This window comes from Zalophus californianus, chromosome 1 (assembly GCF_009762305.2).
Source record: "Zalophus californianus isolate mZalCal1 chromosome 1, mZalCal1.pri.v2, whole genome shotgun sequence".
Taxonomy (NCBI): domain Eukaryota; kingdom Metazoa; phylum Chordata; class Mammalia; order Carnivora; family Otariidae; genus Zalophus; species Zalophus californianus.
In genome coordinates this window covers 151,901,191-151,919,559 of record NC_045595.1, presented here as the reverse complement: position 1 = coordinate 151,919,559, position 18,369 = coordinate 151,901,191, and the positions used below count along the sequence as shown (strand labels likewise).

Here is an 18,369-nt window from a genome sequence, read left to right as displayed (position 1 = left end):
CTATATCAAAGTCTCTTTAACTGTGCGATGGAGGAATGTCCACTTAACCTTCAACTGGAAGCAATTAATATACGTTGTAATGACATGCTAAGAGGGAAATATCAAGAGAAGAATCTAATGGAGTTCTGTAAATGCCTCCCAAGCAGTAAATATGCACAATGAAAAGCATATGCTCATGGATTGATAATCAGTGTTGGCAGCACATATCTGTGTGACAGATATGTTCAAAGCTGAAATGGGGGTGTGTGTTGGGGGGGGTCTCACTGTAAATGTTTATCGGCTATTGGTGATATGTAATCAATTTTGATGATCTGAACCTCAATTGAGCAAAATGTTATCCCCTAAATAAGACTTCCATTTTTCTCATTAGTAGACTTATATTAAAAACAAACCTGTAGTCAGTTATTATTACTATTTTTGAATTTTATCAAAAATTTTGTGAAAGTTTGTTTTCTCTCATTGAGGACCTACATAATATCCTCAATTTTGTTTATTGGCCCACAAAGTCTAAAATACTATCAGGCCCTTTCAGAAGAAGTTTGTCAATTCCTACTATGTAGCAGTTAAAATAAATGAAGAGAACTGAATACTATATTTGTAAGATTCACCCATGTTGTAAGTATCAAATCCAAAACAGAAGTCTTACAGTATGAATCTGTTTATATAAAGTTAAAAATCAGCACTAAACTATGGCATTTAGGAATACATATTTAGGAGGTAAAGATATGAAGAAAATCAAGAAAGTGAATACAGAAAAAATCAAATAAAAATCAGAATAGTGATAACTTTTAGAGAATAGAGATGGTTGTGATTGGGAAGGAGTAAGTGGGAGCTTATAGGACTTCTTGACCTGGGTGGTATTTACACAGATGAATATTTAACATGAATTCACTAAGCTGCACATTGGTTTTCTGTTATTTTCTCGTATGTGTCATATCCCTTGATTAAAAGCTAGAAATATGTTTGTATATATACAAACATATGTGCATTCATGAGGCCTACAATACACATTAAATATTTCTGGAAAGATCAACAAGAAATTGGTTAAGTATTTGTCAGTAGACCTGGGGACTGGGGGGAAATAGATATACTTTCCTCATGTTTATATCCTTTTGTAGTTTGAATTTTTTTACAGTGTACACATAGTAAGTTTTCAGTTATAATTCAGTTAATGTAAGGTTTGTAAGTCCTGTAATTTGGAAACTGAGACCCTGTGAGTTAAGAAACATTCGGATCATGGGGCTCATAAGTGGCAGAGCTGGGATATGTCTGGCAATGTCTGGCTTCTGAACCAAGGCTCTTTGTAATTGTATCGCAGTAATTTTTTGTATGTATTGGTCTGATAATGATTGTTTCTTAAAAGATGACATAATCAAACATTTGTGGTTTTGTGTGTGTGTGTGTGTTTTTACAGGTTATCTTTTTTAAAAAGAAGCTGTACAAATCATCATATGGAATTCCAATAATCTATGCTTCTCCCAAGATGTGCAACTCTTATGGACTTGTCAATGTGTAATTCATGAGGAAAGATCTTTCTTCTCCATAAACTTCCAATAATTTAAAATTATTTTCAGTAATAATAATCAAACGAAGGAGTTTATTCTCTTCGGTGTTTCCCAGATGCTCTACTTCAAGAGAAAATTTTCTCATGTCTCATTTCAACATTTTGTTAACTAGGAGGATATTCTGGCTTGCTGAATCAAACAAAAAGAAATGTTATTGAATATTTCTTACGTAGTTTTGGCTTCATATTGATAGTACATTGACCTTATCTGCCAAGTTTGAAAGCATGCATACCCCATGACCTGGCATTTCATCTCCTAGATATATATGCAGTAGAAATACATGAGTGTGTGCACCAATAGGCATGACAAGAATGTTCATAGCAGTACTTTTCATGATAGCCCCTAAACTAAAAACCCAAACATCCACTGACATTGGAATAGAAAAATAAACTGTGGTATATCCATACAATGGCCATCAACTTACCATTGAGCTTTAGATCTAAGAAGAATATTCATGCAACACCCACAGAGAGGGTGCTGTTGGGGAGCAATCTGTCCGTCCTGTGTCTTAACAAACATCATGATCCCTCCTCATTTAAAGATTGGTAAATATGAAAAAAACAAAAAAGTCTCAACAACAAATCTACATGGGCCCCACATGCATGTTACTCTGAAAACAGAATAAAAGCCTGTCTTAGAAAATATCCTTCTCAATATTTTCTCCTTGAATCTCACAAGTCGAGGAAACAGGAGAAGCTTCAGAAGCTATCTGCTTGGTGATTTTAATAGGAAGCAAAAAGAAATGGCCTCTTAGGAAACTGCAGCAGAGAATAAGAAGAGCAGACGCTAACAGACAGATGCAGGCTGAAAAGAAAAGAAAGCTGGCTAAGATGAAAAAAAATACAAAAAGATTAAAAAATCCAGTGAAACACATTTGGATGCAGTTAAAAGAACAGAAATATCAAAGCAGAGAATAAAAGAGGTGATGTTGCTAACAAATTTATTGGCATCCAAGATGGTTTGGGAAGGATAAAGAGATGAAAATGACAAAGAGGTTAGCTCGGATCACCAATCCTAAAGCAATAGGAACCAAAACAAATAAAAATAAAGTTATAATAAAAGATTTTCTGAGCTGAAAAAATACTTGATCATATAAACTTGAAAAGGTTTACCTTGTATTAAGAAAACTGTGATCAGGGTAATTATTTTCACCAGAGAATCACTGACACACAGAAAAGTACTGCATAAGTAAGGAGGCAGTTGTGTTTTGTTTTGTTCCTCTAAAAATGCTAACCTGGGGATGCCTGGGTGGCTCAGTCAGTTAAGCATCTGCCTTTGGCTCAGATCCTGATCCCAGGGTCCTGGGATCGAGTCCCACATTGGGCTCCTTGCTCAGGGGGGAGACTGCTTCTCCTTCTCCCGCTCCCTCTGCTTGTCTCTCTTGCTCGCTCTCTTTCTCTGTCAAATAAATAAATAAAATCTTAAAAAAAATAAAAATGCTGGGGCGCCTGGGTGGCTCAGTTGGTTAAGCAACTGCCTTCAGCTCAGGTCATGATCCTGGAGTTCCGGGATCGAGTCCCACATCGGGCTCCCTGCTCAGCAGGGAGTCTGCTTCTCCCTCTGACCCTCTTCCCTCTCGTGCTCTCTCTCTCTCATTCTCTCTCTGTCAAATAAATAAATAAAATCTTAAAAAAAATAAATAAATAAAAATGCTAACCTGAATGAGGTAATAGTTATTCACTTGTAAAATAAAAAATCAGGAACCCAAGACAAAATGAGAAGCAGCAAATTAGGCATGATGGGATAGGAGATGGGGGCGGGGTGGGGGGGGTTGCTATACAATAGCAGGCAACCGCTGACTTACTCTAAATAGCCAGATAGTAACTATTTTAGGTTTTTCTGGCCAGTTTCTGTTGCAATTACTCAATTCTGCCATTATAAGGTGAAAGTGGCAATGGATAACACGTAGAAGGAACGTGACTATGTTCCAATAAAACTTCACAAAAACTAGCAGCAGCCAGATTTGGCCCACGAGCTGTAGTTTGCCCATCCCTGCTATATAGCAATAAACTAAAGTTAAAATCAATACCTACTTTGAAAAAGTGTTTAAAGTGGCTTTTAATAAAGAACCTATCATGAAACTTAATTTTCTAAAACAATATTTATCTTTATGCAGTCTTCTAAAACTAAGATTTGTATTTAGACAAAAAGGAAAATACAAGGTATTACAGAATTCTCATTAGTTCATTGAGGTTTACCAGGAGAGGAAAACTTTTTTTCTGTTACTAGGAACCTTCTACTTATAATGGCTTTAGTTAAAACACCTGAACTTTAAAAACCTTTGCTCTTAAAAATAAAACACCTTGGGTGATAAACAAAACTCATGTTTAAAGCCATGTGATCATGGCAACTGAAGCCATGTAGTTGGTTGGGACTAGACTAGTATAATCAATAGCAATATACAATCACAATGAACTGATTTGTAAGGTAGAAAACTTTTTTCATGGATGCATAATCATATATAGTGAATCCTTATGCCACTTAACAAAGGCATTGCCTCTTCCCAACATGCTTAAGAACAGGCAAAGTAAAATCCAAGGAAGAAGTGTATAGTGTGAGTTAAGGATCTCTTTGGGATGAGAAACTTAAGCACAAAATTGTTAGAGATTCCAACGCCTTAAGTGCAGAACTCCTAGATAGTTTAAAGTCCGAGTATATGTTGATTCAAGGGAACCCTCATCCCCCTCCTCAATTCTGGACCATGGTACCCACTTGGGAGTAGAGTTGCACCTACGAAGATGACTTGGAGTACTTTTATGCAGCAGGCTGCACAGAGAGGCTTATAGACCCAGTTACGAGTAGAATGGAGAATGCCTGCCGGCAAATATGCACTTACCACTGGCCTCCAACTGTGCTGACCACTTGTGGAACAAAGGCCAGGCTAGCCCCTTAGCAGTGGAGTAGCATGGAGGTTAAGAGAATATGCTCTGGAGCCAGGTGGTCTGGATTGAAATCCCAGTCCAATGACAGTGTGTCCTCAGACAAGTTACTTAATCTCCTTAAGCTTTAGCTTCCTCAAATCTAAAGTGGTATAACCATAGAATGTACATCATCAGGTTGGTATGAGGATGTAATGAATTCATTCATGTAAAAGGCTTAGGACAGCAGCTGCCATATGGTAAGCATTCAATAAGTACCATTTAGCTGTTTTTATTATCACTATGGGATAGAAGCAAAGGATATGGGTAGAGCAAAGTAACTACATCTGCAATACAGAATGTGGCTCAGTGGGTGTCAGATGCTAACCAATCAGATGAATTTCTCCATCTCACTTGGGGATGAGTAAGACAGAGAGAGGAATGAGTGTCCCGTGTTCTTTAGAATCTTCAAGTATTGATGATAAGGGCTCACTTTCTACAAGACACCAGAGCAATAGAAGGAAGCCCTAAGTATTGTGAAGAAGAATTTCCCAGAAAATTTAACAAAAACCATTGAAGGAGGCTTCTTTTGTTACAGGTGTCAAATGTTGAGGAAACTGGAAACAAAGGCTATGATAGTTCTTAACCACGGTTGCATGCTAAAGTCATTGAGTACTTGAAAAAATTGGGTCTTGGGCCTCACCAGATCCAGTCAAGGGTATTTTTTTAAAGCTTCCCAAGTGATCTAATGTACATTCACAAATTTAGAATAGGAGAAACCTTTCCCAAGGAAACTGTCCCTCCCCAAGTATTTACCATTCAGAAACTTACCATGGGAGACATGTCTTTAGTCTAGGCTTTAATGATATTTTATTTCAAAAGCCTCAAGGATTCCAAAGACCAGGAAAAAAATTGTGGGAGCAAACACAAATACTGGGCACAATCCTAAAACTCAGACTTCCTCTGCCATTGTCCATTTCACACTTGATTGTAATTGTCTGCATAACCATCTCTCTCACCTGTTGGACTGTTAGCTCTGAGGGGAGGGCAGGAGCTGTGCCTCCTGAGTACATTTGTTTTTATTCCTGGTGCCTGGCACAGTCTCTGGCACATGGTAATCTCTCAATAAGTATTTCTTGAATGAAATTCTACATAATGTTTGTAAAAGCAAATACTTGTATGATTTTGAAGAACATTTGTGATGTCTTGGTATTTTATGGTATGAAATGAGTTTTCAAGAATAAAATTCTAATTTATAATATTCATTTCTAGCAAATAAATGTTTAACTTCTTGTGATTCAACTGGTGAATGTTATGAAGGAACCAAGTAAGTCATAAAGGGCATAGGGGCCTTCTATACTACATCCTGAAGGGAGTTTTTCCCGCTTATTCTGGACAAACAACATTAACAACTTAAAAAACCACCAACAGGGGTTTTAGAGAAGATGCAGAAATGTTCTCAATATTTTTAATAAAGGTTAAAGACATCATATTAAAATATTACCATAAAATCGGTTTCTAAAGAAGAGGCCAGCAATTCTCCTCCACTAATAGGTAGGTAGGTAGGTAGGTATGTAGGTAGATGATAGATAGACAGACTAGACAAAATTGTCAAAAACACCCACTTTAGGGCAATAGAAATCTATCAGAGATGGCCAACACATTGAAAACCTGCTAAAGATTCAGGTAAGAACAGCTCAGGTCTACTCTCCCCCCAACCCCCATGCAGCTCAGTCTGCAAGAATGGCAGTCTTCCAGTCCAGCAGCTTTGCTGCCAGAGAGGAAAGACTTGATTTAGGGTGGGAGGATGGAGAGAAATCTTATGACATTGCAGGCTAAAGGTAGCACCTTCTCAGTAGTTGATAGAAAAATTAAATAAGAAATCAGTACAGTTTTAGACGATTTGAACAACACTACTCACTGCCTTGACCTAATGCTAATCAGAACACTATACCTAACTACCACAGGATATGCATTCTTTTCAAGTGTACCTAGGACATTTGCTGAGATAGGCCATATCCTGTGCCATAAAACAAGTCTCAATAAATTTCAAAGAATTGAAATCTTATGAAATATATTCTCTGGACACAAATAATTGAATTAGGAATCAAAAGGAAAAAAGGTTAGAAAATTCCCAAACATGTGGACATTAAACAATCTATTTCTAAATAAACTTTGGATCAAATAAGAAATCACAATGGAAGTTAGAAAATACTTTGACCTGAATGAGAAAATACAACTTTGAAAGTTATGGGATACAGCTAAAGCAGTGCTTAGAGAGAAATAATTTTATATACTCCTGAGAAAAGAGGTTTAAAACCAAGTGAGTTTCCAAAATAGGAAAGATACAAAAAAAAAAAAGTAAACCCAAAGTTAAGTAGTAAGGTGGATATTTTAAGATAACAGAAATCAATGAACAGAAGACTTACAAACAACAGAGATAAAAGCCAAAATTTAGTTCTTTGAAAAGATTAATAAAATTAATTCCTAGCAAAATTGATTTAAAAAAGAAATTATCAATGTCAAAATGAGAAGGGGTATCACCCCAATGAAATAAGGTACATCACTACAGATCCTACAGGTATTAAAAGACTAATAAGGGAATACTTGGAAAATTTATAACAATAAATTTGATAGCTTACATGAAATGGACAAAGTCCTTGAAACACAGAATTTACCAAAACAGATATAAGAATAAAATATCAGAATAGCTCAATACTTTTTAAATTGTTTATCAAAAAAATTTCCCTCAAAGAAACATTCAGGACCAGATGGTTTCAGTGGTGAATTAATAAATCAATCAAATAAATTCAATCCCATAACTTCATCAAACATTTAGGGATACTGATACAAATTTTATACAAACTCAGAAAATAAAGAGGAAACACCTCCCATCACACTTTAAGAGGCCGATATGAAAATCATGATACCAAAACCTAACAAAGATAAGAAAATAAGGTTAAAGATTTATATCCCTCATGAATATAGATGCTAAAAGTCGTTAACAGAATGTTACCAAATCAAATCCAGCACTATACAAATGAAATAAAAACCAGGACAATACATCAGGACCAGCAGATTTATTCCAAAGATGTAAAGTTGGTTCAACATTCAAAAATCAATATAATTCACCATATTAATAGAAAAAAAAGATAAAAGCATTATGATCTTAATAACTGAAGAAAAAATTCAAAATTCCACACTCATTTAGGATTAGAAATTCTCAAAAAATTAGGAATAGAAAGGAACTTCTTCAATCTAACAAAAGAATCCATACAAAATCCTACAGCTAGCATAATAACCAATGGTGAAATACTGAATGCCACCCACCTCAAAACTGGTAACAAAGCAAGGATATCCACCCCACCTTCCTATTCAATATTGCTTCTAATTGGTGCAATAAAGTAAGGGGAAAAAAGCATAAAGACTGGAAAGGAACAAGTAAAACTAAAAACATTTTGCAGAAAACATAATTGTTTACACAGAACAACCTAAGAAACACTAAAGAACAACTACTAGACTTATTTAACAAAGTCAAAGGACACAGAACAATATACAGAAAAATACGTATTTCTATATACTAGCCACAATTGGAAGATGCAAAAAAAATTAAATTCTATTTACAGGAGCACCTGGGTGGCTGTCATTAAGTGTCTGCCTTCAGCTCAGGTCATGATCCTAGGGTCCTGGGATCGAGCCCCACATCGGGCTCTCTGCTCAGTGGGAAGCCTGCTTTTCCCTCTCCCACTCCCCCTGCTTGTGTTCCCTCTCTTGCTGTCTCTCTGTCAAAATAAATAAAATCTTAAAAAAAATTCTATTTACAGTAGTATCAAAAGACCTAAACACTTAAAACTTAATAAATTTAACAAAAGACAAAGACGACCTCTGCACTGAAAACTACAAAACACCATGAAAAAAATTAATGACCTAAATGAAGAGATATACAGTGTTTATGAACTAGAACACACATTATTATTATGATGTTCACTCTCCCCATATAGATCTATAGATTCAATGCAATCATCAACAAAATAGGCATTTTAACTTTGATAAGTTGATTTTAAAATTTACATGGTAAACCAAAGGGCTATGAAAAAGCCAAAACAATTGTGAGCAAAGTTTAATGGTTCATGCTACCAGATATCAAAACTTGCTATAAAGCTGATTCCAGGAATTGCTATAAAGACAGCATAATGTTAGCATAAGGATGTTACAGAATATGGGGTCTAGATATAGGCCCATACATTTACAGTTAATTGATTTTTGACTAAGCTGGCAAAGCTATGTAATGGGGAAAGGAAAGTCTTTTCAACAAATGGTGCTAGAAAAACTGAATAAATAAAGGGGGGAAATGAGTCTTGATACTTACATCACACCAAACACAAAAATTAATTTGGGATGGATCTCAGAATTAAAAGCTTAAACAATAAAACTCCTTGAATAAAACATAGGAGAATGTCTTCATGACTTATCTGCAGAGGACCCAAAAAATACTAATCATTAAAAAAAAAAAAGGCTGATATGCCTATAGATTCTTCTGAGGAGAGGTTGTTCACCATTATGACCAATACGGACACAAAACCCAACACAGCAAGGTCTTGGGCTTCTGAAATAGGCTTTCTTGTTTCATTGGTCACTTTTCTCAAAAGGAAAGCCTTACCACAAACTACCTGTGTCATCTCCTTGTACAGAGAAGGGAACAGAGATGTACACAGAGAAGAAATGAGGCATCCACTAGCGTTGGTGATATCAGCAAAATAGCAGAGTGGCCAGCTCCAAACTCCTGTCCCTCCACAGAAACACTGAAGAACAAAGAGCAACGATTAGAACCAACTTTGCCAGAACTCTTGAAAAAGTCAAAGGTTTCTAACAACCAAGCAGATGCTGAATCAAGAAAAGGACAACTTAAAAATGGTAGGAAAGTGATCACGGTACTTCTGGGAAAGATGACAGAGTAGGAGGATCCCAGGCTCACCTCATCCCACAGATACACATATATAACACCCACATCAGTATAAATAACCCAGAAAATGACTTGAAGATTGGCAGACAGACTCTCCACAGCTAAATGTAGAGAAGAGGCCACAGTAAAAATGGTAGGAAGGTCGACGACATGATCGGGAACTAAACTGACCCAAGAGACGGTATGCAGGAAGGAGGGACCCACAGGTGTGGGAAGAGGAGAGGAGCAGACCCCAGTCCAGGCACCCCAGGCACAAGGGACCTGTACTGGGAAGATGAATCCTCATAACATTTAGGTTTGAAAAACCATATGACCTAACTTCGTGCATTCTTACAATCAGTGGGGCTTAACGCCTGGAATGTTAAAAATCAGAGAGCCCACCCCCGGGGAGAGCTGGAGGGTGATAGGAAACTGAGTCCCTGCCCTTAAAGAGACAATGTAACAAACAGCCCCATGGAGATATAGCATAGAAGCAGCAGTTTGAAAAATCCTTGGCATATAGGGGAGGGAGATTTGTTCACTAATCTCAGAGCATATGCTGGAGGGGCAGGGATCTTTGGGAGACTTCAGCAAGAACAAAAGAGCTGGTAAACACCATTTCCCTTCCCTGCCCCCTAGCCTAGATAAAAGGACACCTGTGAGAACCAGCACAATGTGACCACTCTCACCTAGCTTGCTAATAATGCACCCTGCACCCCACCCCCTTCTGAAGACTGCCCCCTCCAGCCCAGCCTTAGCAAGAGTTTTCCTAGGTGGCTGCAGGTTCCCTCCTGCAGCAGACCAGGTGGGACCTTGCTGGCACCGCACCCCCGTTATCCCCATATTCTCCTACAGATCCACTCCATCAAACATGCCCTTGACAGGAGTCCATCCAAAGCAGCACCATAAGCCTGGCAGTATGCAAGCAGGCCTACCGGGGTCAGCCCACTCTAAAGTGACTTCTGCCCCAAAGAGAAAGGAAGAAAACCACACATACCAATTTGACTGCAGCTCCAGCAGTGGGGCCCCACCCACCAAGGAAAGCTTCTCAGGGGACAACAGAGGGAGAGTGCCCTGCAGTTCTGTGACTCAACTCAAGCCCAAAGCAGCCCCAGACTAGCTCACTAATAGCACAGGGACCAAGCCCTGTCCACAAAACACAAAGAAAGCCATTGCAAATGACTCGACTGAAGGCAAATATAACTCAGCCACAATAGTAGGGCACACACAACACACAGACACCCCTGAAGTGCCAGGTTCTGGTAAAGAGGGGATATTGCGCCACAGGGCATTACAGGACCTCTTCTTCCCAAGTCCATGACTTTCAAGAGGAGGAGATGCAGCTGACTTTCCTGACACACAGAAACAGACACAGAGAGTTAGACAAAATGAGGAGACAGAGGAATATGTCCCAAATGAAAGGACAAGACAAAATCACAAGAGAGTTAAAGGAAATGGAGATAAATAACATATCTAATAGAGAATTTAAAGAAATGGCCATAAAGATACTAGCTGGACTTGAGAAAAGAGTGGAGGATCTCAGGGAGACCCTCAACAAAGAGAAAGAAAACATAAAAAAGAACCAATCAGAGAACTGAAATTAAAAATACACTAGAAGGAATAAATAGTAGACAGGAAGAAGCAGAAGAACAGGTCAATGACCTGGAGAAGAGAGTAGTGGAAAGTATTCAAGCTGAATGAACAGGAGAGAGAAAAAAACAATAAAAAATGAAAATAGATTAAGGGAATTCAGCCACACCATCAAGCATAATAACATTCACATTATGGAGATCCAAAAAAGGAAAAGAGGTCGGGGGTGGGGGGAGAAATTTTTATTTGAAGAAATAGTAGCTGAAAACTTCCCAAATCTGGGGAAGAAAACACAAATTCAGATCCAGGAAGCACAGAGAGCCCCCCAAAAAATCAACCCAAAGAGGTCCACACCAAGACATAGTGATTAAAACGGCAAAAACTAGTGATGAAGCAGCACAAGGAAACTTACCTATAAGGGAAACCACGTAAAGATATCAGTTGGTTTTTCAGCAGAAAACAGGCCAGAAGGGAGACATGATATCATCAAAATGCTGAAAGAAAAAAACCTGCAACCAAGAAGACTGTATCCATCAAGGCTATCATTCAGAATAAAAGAGAGAGTTTCCCAGACAAATACAAGTTAAAGGAATTCATCACCACTAAAAACCAGCCTTACAAGAAAGGTTAAGGGGACTCTGAGTGGAAAGGAAACACCATAAGCAGGAATAAGAAAAGTAGGAGGCACAGAAGCAGTAAAATTAAGCATATCTATAAAAATCAATCAAGGGATTCACAAAATAAAAGGATGTAAATTATGGCACCATATGCCTAAAATGTGGGAGGAAGAGGAATAAAAATTTAATGCTTTTAGAATGGGTTCAAACTTAAGCCACCGTCAACCTAAAATAGACTGCTATGTGCATAAGATGTTACATGTAGACCTAATGGTAACCACAAATCAAAAACCAGTAATAGATATGCAAAAAATAAAGAGAAAGGAATCTAAGAACATCACTAAAGAAAGCCAGCAAACCATGAGAGAAGAGAGTAAAAGAAAAGAACAGAGAACTACAAAAACAATCATAAACAAGTAACAAATGGAAATACATACTTATCAGTAATTACTTTGATTGTAAATGAACTAAATGCTCCAATCAAAAGACATAGGGTGATGGAATGGATTAAAAAAAAAAAAAAGAGCAAGATCGAGCCCAATGCTGGGTGTAGAGAGTACTTAAATAAAAATAAATTTTTAAAAAGTCTGTCTATATGCCTATAAGAGACTCATTTCAGCCCTAAAGGCACAAGCAGATTGAAAGTAAAGGGATGGAAAACATTTATCATGCAAATAGAAGTGAAAAGAAAGCCAGGTTAGCAATATTTCTATCAGACAAAATAGACTTTAAAACAAAGACTGTAGGGCGCCTGGGTGGCTCAGTTGGTTGGGCGACTGCCTTCGGCTCAGGTCATGATCCTGGAGTCCCGGGATCAAGTCCCACATCGGGCTCCCTGCTCGGCAGGGAGTCTGCTTCTCCCTCTGACCCTCTTCCCTCTCGTGCTCTCTATCTCTCATTCTCTCTCTCTCAAATAAATAAATAAAATCTTAAAAAAAAAAACAATAAAGACTGTAACAAGAAACAAAGAAGGACACTATGTAATCATAAAGGGAAAAATCCAACAATAAGATATAACAATTGTAAATATTTATACATGGAACATGAGAGCACCCAGATACATAAAGCTGGTAATAATAAACATACAAGAAGTGATCAATAGTAATACAATAATAGTAGGAAAGGGTGCTTGGGTGGCGCAGTCGTTAAGCATCTGCCTTTAGCTCAGGTCATGATCCAGGGTTCTGGGATGGAGCCCCACATCGGGCTCCCTGCTCCATGGGAAGCCTGCTTCTCCCTCTCCCACTCCTCCTGCTTGTGTTCCCTCTCTTGCTGTCTCTCTCTCTCTCTCTCTCTGTCAAAATAAATAAATAAAATCTTTAAAACAAAACAAAACAATAATAGTAGGGAATTTTAACGCCCCACTTACATCAATGGATAGATCATCCAAACAGAAAATCAACAAGAAATCAGGGGCTTTGACTGACACACTGGACCAGATGGATCTAGGAGAGATATTCAGGACATCACATCCTAAAACAGTGGAACACACATTCTTTTCAAGTGCACCATCATGGAACATTCTCCAGAAGAGATATGTTGGGCCACAAAACAAGTCTCAACATTCAAAAAATTTGAAGTCATATTATGCATCTTTTCCAACTACAACACCGTGAAACTAGAAAACAACCAAAAGCAAAATCTGGAAAGAACATACATACATAGTGCTCCCTTCGGCAGCACATATACTAAAATTGGAACAATACAGAGAAGATTAGCATGGCCCCTGCACAAGAATGACACGCAAATTCATGAAGCATTCCATATTTTTCTTGTACATCAACATGGATGGGACTGGAGGAGATGATGCTAAGTGAAATAAGTCAAGCAGAGAAAGTCAATTATCATATGGTTTCACTTATTTGTGGATCATAAGGAACAGCATGGAGGACATTAGGAGAAGGAAGGGAAGAATGAAGGGGGGGCATCAGAGGGGGAGACGAACCATGAGAGACTATGGACTCCGAGAAACAAACTGAGGGTTTTAGAGGGGAGGGGGTGGGGGATGGGTTAGCCTGGTGATGGGTATTAAGGAGGGCACGTACTGCATGGAGCACTGGGTATTATAAAAAAACAATGAATTGTGGATCACTACATCAAAAACTAATGATGCAATGTATGGTGATTAACATAACATAATAAAATTAAATTAAAAAAAGAACATACATACATAGAGGTTAAATAACATGCTACTAAACAACAAATGGGTCAACCAAGAAATCAAAGAGGAAATAAAAAACTCATGGAGACAAATGAAAATGAAAACACAACGGTCCAAAATCTTTGGGATGCAGCAAAAGAGGTTCTGAGAGGGAATTTTGCTCTATAGTTAAAAGTCTTTTTCTTGGTTTGCCTCTCCCTCTCTCCCTTTTTTCCCCCTTTCCTAATTTACTGATGGTTACCAGAAGGGAGGTTGGTGGGGGGATGGCTTAAATAGGTAATTGGGATTAAGGAGTGCACCTGTTGTGATAAGCACTTTGGGTTGTAAGGATGACCAGTTACTATATTGTACACCTCAAACTAATATTACACTGCATGTTAACTAGAATTTAAATAAAAACTTTATTTTTTTAAAAGATTTTATTTACTCATCTGACAGAGAGAGACACGGCGGGAGCAGGAACACAAGCAAGGGGAGTGGGAGAGGGAGAAGCAGGCTTCCTGCAGAGCAGGGAGCCCGATGCGGGGCTCGATTCCAGGACCCTGGGATCATGACCTGAACCGTAGGCAGACGCTTAACAACTGAGCCACCCAGGCACCCCTTAAATAAAAACTTTAAAAAAAGAGGGAAGTTAGCTCTATTACAAAGCTGCCATCATCAAGACAGTATGGTACTGGCACAAAAACAGACACATAGATCAATGGAACAGAATCGAGAGCCCAGAAATGGACCCTCAACTCTATGGTCAACTCATCTTTGACAAAGCAGGAAAGAATGTCCAGTGGAAAAAAGACAGTCTCTTCAACAAATGGTGTTGGGAAAATTGGACAGCCACATGCAGAAGAATGAAACTGGACCATTTCCTTACACCACACACAAAAATAGACTCCAAATGGTTGAAAGACCTAAACGTGAGACAGGAGTCCATCCAAATCCTAAAGGAGAACACAGGTAGCAACCTCTTCGACCTCAGCCGCAGCAACTTCTTCCTAGAAACATCACCAAAGGCACAGGAAGCCAGGGCAAAAATGAACTATTGGGATTTCATCAAGATAAAAAGCTTTTGCACAGCAAAAGAAACAGTCCACAAAACCAAAAGACAACCAACAGAATGGGAGAAAATATTTGCAAATGACATATCAGATAAAGGGCTAGTATCCAAAATCTATAAAGAACTTATCAAACTCAACACCCAAAGAACAAATAATCCGATCAAGAAATGGGCAGAAGACATGAACAGACATTTTTCCAAAGAAGACATCCAAATGGCCAACAGGCACATGAAAAAGTGCTCAACATCGCTCGGCATCAGGGAAATCCAAATCAAAACCTCAATGAGATACCACCTCACACCTGTCAGAATGGCTAAAATGAACAAGTCAGGGAATGACAGATGTTGGCAGGGATGTGGAGAAAGGGGAACCCTCCTACACTGTTGGTGGGAATGCAAGCTGGTGCAACCCCTCTGGAAAACAGTATGGAGGTTCCTCAAACAGTTGAAATTAGAGCTACCATTCGATCCAGCAATTGCACTACTGGGTATTTACCCCAAAGATACAAATATAGGGACCCGAAGGGGTACGTGCACCCCAATGTTTATAGCAGCAATGTCCACAATAGCCAAACTGTGGAAAGAGCCAAGATGTCCATCGACAGATGAATGGATAAAGAAGATGTGGTATATATACACAATGGAATATTATGCAGCCATCAAAAGGAATGAGATCTTGCCATTTGCAACGACGTGGATGGAACTGGAGGGTGTTATGCTGAGTGAAATAAGTCAATCAGAGAAAGACATGTATCATATGACCTCACTGATATGAGGAATTCTTAATCTCAGGAACAAACTGAGGGTTGCTGGAGTGGTCGGGGGGTGGGAGGGATGGGGTGGCTGGGTGATAGACACTGGGGAAGATATGTGCTACGGTGAGCGCTGTGAATTGTGTAAGACTGTTGAATCACAGATCTGAAACAAATAACGCAACATATTTTAAGAAAAAAGAAAAAGAAGAAGATAGCAGGAGAGGAAGAATGAAGGGGAGTAAGTCAGAGGGGGAGACGAACCAGGAGAGATGATGGACTCTGAAAAACAAACTGAGGTTTCTAGAGGGGAGGAGGGTAGGGGGATGGGTTAGCCTGGTGATGGGTATTAAAGAGGGCACATTCTGCATGGAGCACTGGGTGTTATGAACAAACAATGAATCATGGAACACTACACCAAAACAAATTATGTAATATATGGTGATTAGCATAACAATAAAAAATTTAAAATCAAAAAAAAAAAGAGGGAAGTTTATAGCAATACAGGCCTACTTCAAGAAGCAAGAAAAATCTGCAACAACCTAACCTTATACCTAAAGGAGAAAAAGAATGAACCCCAACACCAGCAGAAGGAAGGAGATAATATTAGAGCAGAAATAAACCAAACAGAAACAAAACCAAACCAAAAAAAGAACAGATCAGCGAAAAGATCAACAAAATTGATAAAGCTTTAGGCAGACTCCTCAAAAAGGAGAGAGAAGGAGGGCTCCAGCAAAACCAGAAATGAAAGAGAAGATATAACAAACCCCATCACAATGAAAGATTTAGAAAGTAACCTGCTTGCCCGGGACAGGACACATGTTCAGAAAAGACCTGAGAAGACCCTAAGCTTTCCCCACCTACCAGAGCGCACCCAAGAGGAATCCAAACAGATCTTGAGGAGGACCACTGGCCTGGCAGATACACCCCTGTTCTCCTCACACTTCACCACTAGGGCAATACTCCTTGGGTAGCCTTGCTCTGTTGTTCTTTCTAAATATAAATATTCCTTGACCAGATAACATATTCCATGAATTCACCCTGAGGCAACTCCCTAGACTAATCTGATCGCCTCCTCCCTGAAGAGTGGCTCAGGAGCTCTGCGTTTTGGGGGCCTGCCACAGACACAGTGCAGAGCGGAGGCCAGGAACTCGAATTTCTCCTACTTGCCAGCTCAGCTTGCCCCTTGTTACGGGCACCCGTCCGCCGCCCTTAATAACTGCCGTGTCTTTTGATGGCTGCATAATATTCCATTGTATATATATACCACAGCCATCAAAAGGAATGAACTCTTGCCATTTGCAACAATGTGGATGGAACTAGAGGATATTATGCTGAGCGAAATAAGTCAATCAGAGAAAGACAAGTATCATATGACCTCACTGATATGAGGAATTCTTAATCTCAGGAAACAAACTGAGGGTTGCTGGAGTGGGGGTGGGGGTGGGAGGGATGGGGTGGCTGGGGAATGGACATTGGGGAGGGTATGTGCTATGGTGAGCACTGTGAATTGTGTAAGACTGATGAATCACAGACCCGTACCTCTGAAACAAATAATACATTATATGTTAAAAAAAAGGGAAAAGGGAAGGGAAAAATGAAGGGGGGAAATCAGAGGGGGAGAGGAACCACGAGAGACTATGGACTCTGAGAAACAAACTGAGGGTTCTAGAGGGGAGGGGGCTGGGGGGATGGGTTAGCCTGGTGATGGGTACTAAAGAGGGCACATATTGCATGGAGCACTGGGTGTTATATGCAAACAATGAATCATGGAACACTACATCAAAAACTAATGATGTAATGTATGGTGATTAACATAACATAATTAAAAAAAAAAAAAACTACCATGTCTTTTCCAGCGGCTTTCTTAACTTCGAGCCGGGCCTGTTGTAGAGGCCGTGCCTGCGGATGGCAGAGACCCAGCTGTCCCATAGCCTTCCTCCTGCCTGCTCGGCCACTAGCTCGTGAGAGCCCCAGAAGATTCCTGCAGAAACCAGAGAATGGTTTCTTTGCCTCGGTGATGTTAGGACCTGCTATAAATAATTCACCATTTTTATAAGCGAGCTGCGACCAGGCCCTTGCGAGCCAGGAGAGATTTGAGAGATGATGAAAGCCACGTATTTTGCCCACAACCCAAGGACTTCTGGCAAGCTGCCCCACCTGAGCTGGGATCCTGCCCCCTTTTTTTCCACCCCTAGACACAGAAATGCCTATCTTTACAAAAAGGTCTACTTTTTTTTTTTTTAGAGTGGTTATGGGTTCAGAGAAAAATGGAGAGGAAGGTACAGGCAGTCCCCATATGCTCTCTGACCCTGCACAGCTCAGCCTCACAGCTTGCCCGTTATCAACATCCCCCAGCAGAATGGTACATTTGTTGCAATCAATGAAACAACACGGACACATCATAACCCCTCAAAGGCTATAGTTTACATTAGAGTTCACTCTTGGTGGTGTCCATTCTATGGGTTTGGATAAATGTTTGATGACATGTATCCACCATTTAGTATCATACAAGAATGTTTTCCTGCCTTAAAAATCCTCTGTGCTCCCAAAAAGGCCTACCTTTAATCTTGGAAATAAAGGTTTCCTGGAGTGAGTTCCTAACCGTTTTCAACCTTCCCACCGCCAGCTGTGGTCATGGCCTGTTGGTCATAGCTTTACAGGGTACCTGAGGTGTCACCAGGGCACCCTAGACAGGCTGCTTCCATTGGGACCCCAAGCCAGTACCTCACCTCTTCTAGGTCCTCCTTGTCCAAGGCCCAAGTCAACCTCCCAACCAGTGGGATTTATCATCCAATGCTCCCCAGGCCTAGCAGAATCTCCTATGGACAGA

General features: G+C 39.5%; 1 protein-coding gene and 1 non-coding gene across 6 annotated transcripts in view; both read left to right on the top strand.

The window, feature by feature from the left end:
- The window catches only part of CFAP91 (cilia and flagella associated protein 91), a 113,029-nt gene extending 95,475 nt beyond the window's left edge, over nt 1–17,554 (top strand). For 4 of the 5 annotated variants that reach the window (XM_027586286.1, XM_027586284.1, XM_027586282.1 and 1 more), the window contains one exon: nt 1,415–1,588. The gene's annotated coding sequence lies outside the window, so the exon portion shown is untranslated. Of the gene's footprint in view, nt 1–1,414; nt 1,589–17,395 lie in introns of those variants that run through there. The other variant, XM_027586283.1, reaches the window with a different exon arrangement.
- On the top strand, nt 13,237–13,343 carry LOC113919000. Its single transcript, XR_003518747.1, has one exon. It is a non-coding gene; the product is annotated as a U6 spliceosomal RNA (small nuclear RNA).
- Nucleotides 17,555–18,369: the final 815 nt, after the last annotated feature.